Here is a 5,432-nt window from a genome sequence, read left to right as displayed (position 1 = left end):
GGATTGTTAGTGTTGGTGTGTATGAGGCCAGAGCAGAACCAATGAACTCATGCTTCTCACTCTCTGACTCCCTCTCCAGGATTCTGGAATTCGGTCACTATGTTCTACTCTCCCATTCATAATATTCTTTTGTCCCCCCCCCTATAATGCATATTTTTAAAATATAATTCGTAATAACCATGCAGTTATCATAAGGAGAAATACAATTTAGGATTTACACTATATGGAAATGTTAATATATTGCTGGTGCCTGTATTTAATTTTTGTTATTGACTTGCGTTTGTTTGTACTATTATATTAATGGGTCTTACAGTAAATAAAACAATGTCCAACAGAAATATACCCCAGGGTTACATTAGCTTTTTATACAATCAATAACTCCAGTGCTGCTATTGAAAACAATGTGCACTGAAATATATCACATAGTTTAATAGTTAAGGCAAGGCTCGATATATAACTTTATTGCATGTATATATATATATATATATATATATATATATATATATATATATATATATATATATATATATATATATATATTTATTAATACACACATATATATATTTATTAATTAATACACACACACACACACACACACATATATATATATATATATATATATAATACAAATAAATAAAGTGAAGATAAGAATGAATGCTGTGTCCCCTGTACACACACACACACACATATATACTAAGATTATACAAAGTGCAGGAAAGCACTCTGATAGACTTGTCTGGTGAGAGTGCATGGACTATATATATATATATATATATATATATATATATATATATATATATATATATATATATATATATATATATATATATATAAATAAAACAAAACACACTCACACCTGCATATTTATATATGTCCAATACACACACACACACACATATATATATATATATATATATATATATATATATATATATATATATATATATATATATATAAACATTTATAAAATGTGTGGTGAAAAGAAATCTCCTCTAGAAATTGCATTGTCTTAATGTAGCATAATAACAAGGAAGTCTCATCTGCAGGCATTATTTCCTTCTTCCTTACAACAAACATCACGCTATTTTTATATATTAAATTTGGATTTAACTTGATTCATGTATTGTGCTGTGTCTTATTTACTCTCACTTCATACATGAGGTCTTTCTTTCTATACTCATCCTTATATGCTGTACATGGATTATTGCACTTGGTCCTTCTAGCAATACACATCTGCTTAGCACCTTTTTCATCATTTATTCTATTCTCCCACTTTATACATTTATTCACATAACACTTAAACATCTGCTCACAATATGGCTATAGAAAGCTTGCAACATTTTGTAAATCACAACCCCCCTCAAGAAAAAAAACTTTAATCTCAAGGTCATAGTGGAGAATATGATGACATGTTATTAAATTGTCCATGCCTGAAGCTGTGTGCAGCACTTACTATAGCTCCTCCTACTGTATACGTGTGATTTATTTGCTATTTTAAGAATTTGGAGGGGTATAAAGGAAAACTCTTAAAAAATAGTGAGACGTGGCACTTTCAGAACCTTCTGCTCATACTACATGCTGCATCTAAGAGGGGTAAGCTCTTCTTTTAAACCTTCTTGTGTGTGTTAGAGAGTTTTTGCTTTCCATCTCCATAGTGTAGATACAAGATTTCCTTAGGAATACATTCAATTCATAAGAACAAAAATGCATCACTAATACTTACAAAATATACATGTATCAGCAAATTTTCTGCAAGACTGCAAACATCATGAGTTAGAGACCATTTTTTAAAGTTTATGCACATTCTATTCTAAATTAAGTTTAAAATACCATTGTTCTTAGAACATGGAACTGCACAACCATTGTATATATTAGCATAAATTATTAAATTGGGTTGTGTTTACATTATCTATAAGTCTTTATCATGGTGAAGTGTTCCAGTCCCATTGGACATACAGACCAACAGATTGAATTTTCTGCTGCATTTAAATCAATAGTTTTCTTTAGGGAATAATATAGCTGCAGCAAACCAAATTCTCCTGCTGCTAATTCATTTAGGAAATCATTGACTCCTTATGTTTTTTTTTTACTTATTTATTATATGAGATCAGACATTGTAATAGTTACCTCGTGAAACTATAATAAGTAACATGATTATGGCTGAGATTCACATGTTTTTCAATTTTATTTTATTTTTTTAAATCATAAAACATCATCCATAAATGTTCAGATGATCCCAACAAATTAATTGTACTTTGTCTTAAAATGAATGTTGGTTCAATTTTAAAGCTGTTTTGTGGCTTTAAAGAAAATGATGCTGATTTTAATTCAAGGGATACTAACCCATCATTTTTTCTTTCATGATTCAGATAGAGCATGCAATTTTAAGTAACTTTCTAATCCTCCTATTATCAATTTTTCTTTGTTCTCATGTTATCTTGATTTGAAAAAGCAGTAATAAAAGATTAGGAGCCGGCCCAGTTTTTAGTTCAGCACCTTGGTAGAGCTGCTGATTGGTTTGCTACATTTAGCCACAAATCCGCAAGTGCTACCCATGTGCTGAACAAAAAATGGTCCGGCTCTAAAGCTTACAGTACTGCTTTTTCAAATCAAGATGGCATGAGAACAAAGAAAAATTGATAATAGGAGTAAATTAGAAAGGTGCTTAAAATCTCACGCTCTATCTGAATCATGAAATAAAAAAATTGGGTTTAGTATCCCTTTAAGTATGTTTACTAGGACTCAACATATTGTATAAAAATTGGAAAAATGTTTTATCTATATTTTTCACCACTCGTTTCCTGTTTAATGATAGAGAACACAGAGAATGCAAAGTTCTCTGGAATTGCTTGATCCAAATTAACTTTATTTTTTTTTCTAAATCTTTTAAATGTGTATTTTGTTTATATTTATACAGTTATTAACATTTTATCTAAAAATTAAAAAGTTAAAATATAAAAACCAGTTATTTATAGTTTGTTGCTAGTTTTTCATCTTAATACATAATGATTAATATTACTATAATTATTACTAATAATAATGTGCTATTAAATTAATAGTTACCAATGTGAACTTACTGCGTACAACAGTATTATAATTATGTTTAACATTTGGTTGTTTCAGTATTTGCTGTTATTGTCAGTGTTTTGTTCATAATATAATAAACTAGCTTTAAAGGGATACTAAACCCAATTTTTTTTTTCTTTCATGATTCAGATAGAGCATACAATTTTAAGCAACTTTCTAATTTACTCCTATTTTCAACATTTCTTCGTTGTCTTGCAATCTTTAATTGAAAAGCAATAATGTAAGCTTAGGAGCCAGCTCATATTTGGTTCAGCACCTGGGTTGCACTTGCTGATTGGTGGCTAAATGTAGCTACCAATCAGCAAGTGCACCTGGGTTGCACTTACTGATTGGTAGCTAAATTTAGCTACCAATCAGCAAGTACTATCCAGGCTTCTGAATCATAGAATAATTTTTCAAATAAAGATAGCAAGAGAACAAATAAAAATAGATAATAGGAGTAAATGAGAAAGTTGATTAAAATTGCATGCTCTATCTGAATCATGAAAGAAAAAAAATTGGGTTTAGTATCCCTTTAATAATATACAAACATATAAAAAAATATGGAATATATTAATTAACATGAGGTTACAACTTGTAAGTATTAGTGACACAGATTCATAAGAAATGAATATCTTTCTTGCTCCAGGCAGAAAAGTATCTTATAAATATTCCATGTATCTTGTATATTTTAAAAGAAAAAGAAAAATTGTTGCAGATGTGGTTATGAAAACTTTAGGGAATATTTCATACGTTTTGTAATTCTATACTTTATTAACTAAATCCTTGTGTATAATATAAAGAAATCAAGGTTTAGATTGACAATGGTTGTATTCTAATTATTCCCATTATTATATAGATGTATTTATGAATATATCAAAATATAATGTACGTGATAAACTTGACAAAAAAAAACTGTTCATTAAAGTAAGTGTGTGTATATATGTATTTATATAAAGTGTATATATAGGCAATATTATAAATGTTTGCCACAATAAACCTATCCAAGAGTCACTCTTTCTATTTAAAGAGACATATTCTGAATTTTATTTTTTATTTTTTTCACTCTCAACACTAATTTATGAAGTAACTTATTTCTGCTACAATTATATTCGACTCACAGCATTTTTAAAACTTTGCACATATCACCCTTTAAATAAGCTTGGAACCTTCTCTATCTTCTAAATAGTATTAGTCATTTCTTTATATTTCATCATTAAAGAGATATACCCAATCATAAATTATACCGCCTGCCTCAAAAACTAACACAGCAATGCTCCCACAGCTCTGCATAAGAATCCTTCAAGGTAGGCTGTACATGCACTCAGCATTATCTTGGAGGACCCTCCTACAATGCAAAGCTGTAGAAATGTCATTGAGTGCTATGATCTTATAGTATCCATGGTACAGTTTATCTTTGGCTGTATCGCCTGTCAGAAAATATGTTAAAAGAACACATCAAGCTTAAAGGCTTGTTTATAAGGAAAGTTGATGTAAAAAATGTCTTTGGGTTTAGGATTAGAAAAAAAAAATGCATGAAATGTATTAAAGAAAATATTTAGGTAAAGTGTCTATTTACATTTATATATGGTGAAAATGATGAATGTTGATGAACAGATCTACATGACCTGAAAATTGCCATCCATTTCCTGATTCACCATGTACCATTTTGTTTTGGTACATATTGTTACTATGCAGGTATTTAACTGTTTATTAATATCTACTTTTCTCATGTCTTTTCTAATTTCAGGCACCAGAATTTATTAAGTGAAGATGTTTAATTAAAGAAGAAAATATTTACCCTTATTTAAAGAGAGATATGCATAAATGGGATCTACATATACAATCCATATTTTATATTTAGTTTGTCTTCCTTAATAAAAAAAATATTTATAAAGGGTTTAGCGTCTTTGTATTTTTTACATATTTTTTTGCTAAAATAATCTTTTCTATTTTCCCATGGAGGAAAACATTTTACAGTCAAAGGATTGCAATGTCCACAAAATTCAACTGTCCCAAACTGGACAGTGTCCTAAAATCTTGTGGTCCTGGGGTACGCATACGTTTTTCCTTTTTTGTATTTTTAGGGGCCTCTATGCATTATGGGAAATTTTCTACTTGTTTCAAAGGACCACTGAGTTACATGTGCAATATAGTACCATTCCCTTTTCCAATATGACCACCAACTGAATTGCAAATGAGTGTAGAACACATTTTACACAAACTGCAATTCAATAACCAGCAGATTTCCTATAATGTACAGTGGAATCACTATAATGTTTTATTCCAGGTTACAGTATTGATTGGAAGATTTCCCTTAGCCATTCCATTCTCCACTTTTAAAATGTATCCTGTATTTTTGTATT

General features: G+C 29.4%; 1 long non-coding RNA gene and 1 other non-coding gene across 2 annotated transcripts; both read left to right on the top strand.

Moving 5' to 3' along the window:
• Positions 1-1,553: 1,553 nt before the first annotated feature.
• LOC128659432 (uncharacterized) lies at positions 1,554-4,966 on the top strand. The gene is made up of 2 exons (XR_008402381.1): positions 1,554-1,593; positions 4,817-4,966. It is a non-coding gene; the product is annotated as an uncharacterized LOC128659432 (long non-coding RNA).
• Positions 4,656-4,725, top strand: LOC128661944 (small nucleolar RNA SNORD123). The gene has a single exon (XR_008402707.1). It is a non-coding gene; the product is annotated as a small nucleolar RNA SNORD123 (small nucleolar RNA).
• Positions 4,967-5,432: the final 466 nt, after the last annotated feature.

This window comes from Bombina bombina, chromosome 5 (assembly GCF_027579735.1).
Source record: "Bombina bombina isolate aBomBom1 chromosome 5, aBomBom1.pri, whole genome shotgun sequence".
Lineage (NCBI taxonomy): Eukaryota > Metazoa > Chordata > Amphibia > Anura > Bombinatoridae > Bombina > Bombina bombina.
The sequence above is the reverse complement of the archived record's forward strand: the minus strand, read 5'-3'. Positions and strand labels throughout refer to the sequence as shown.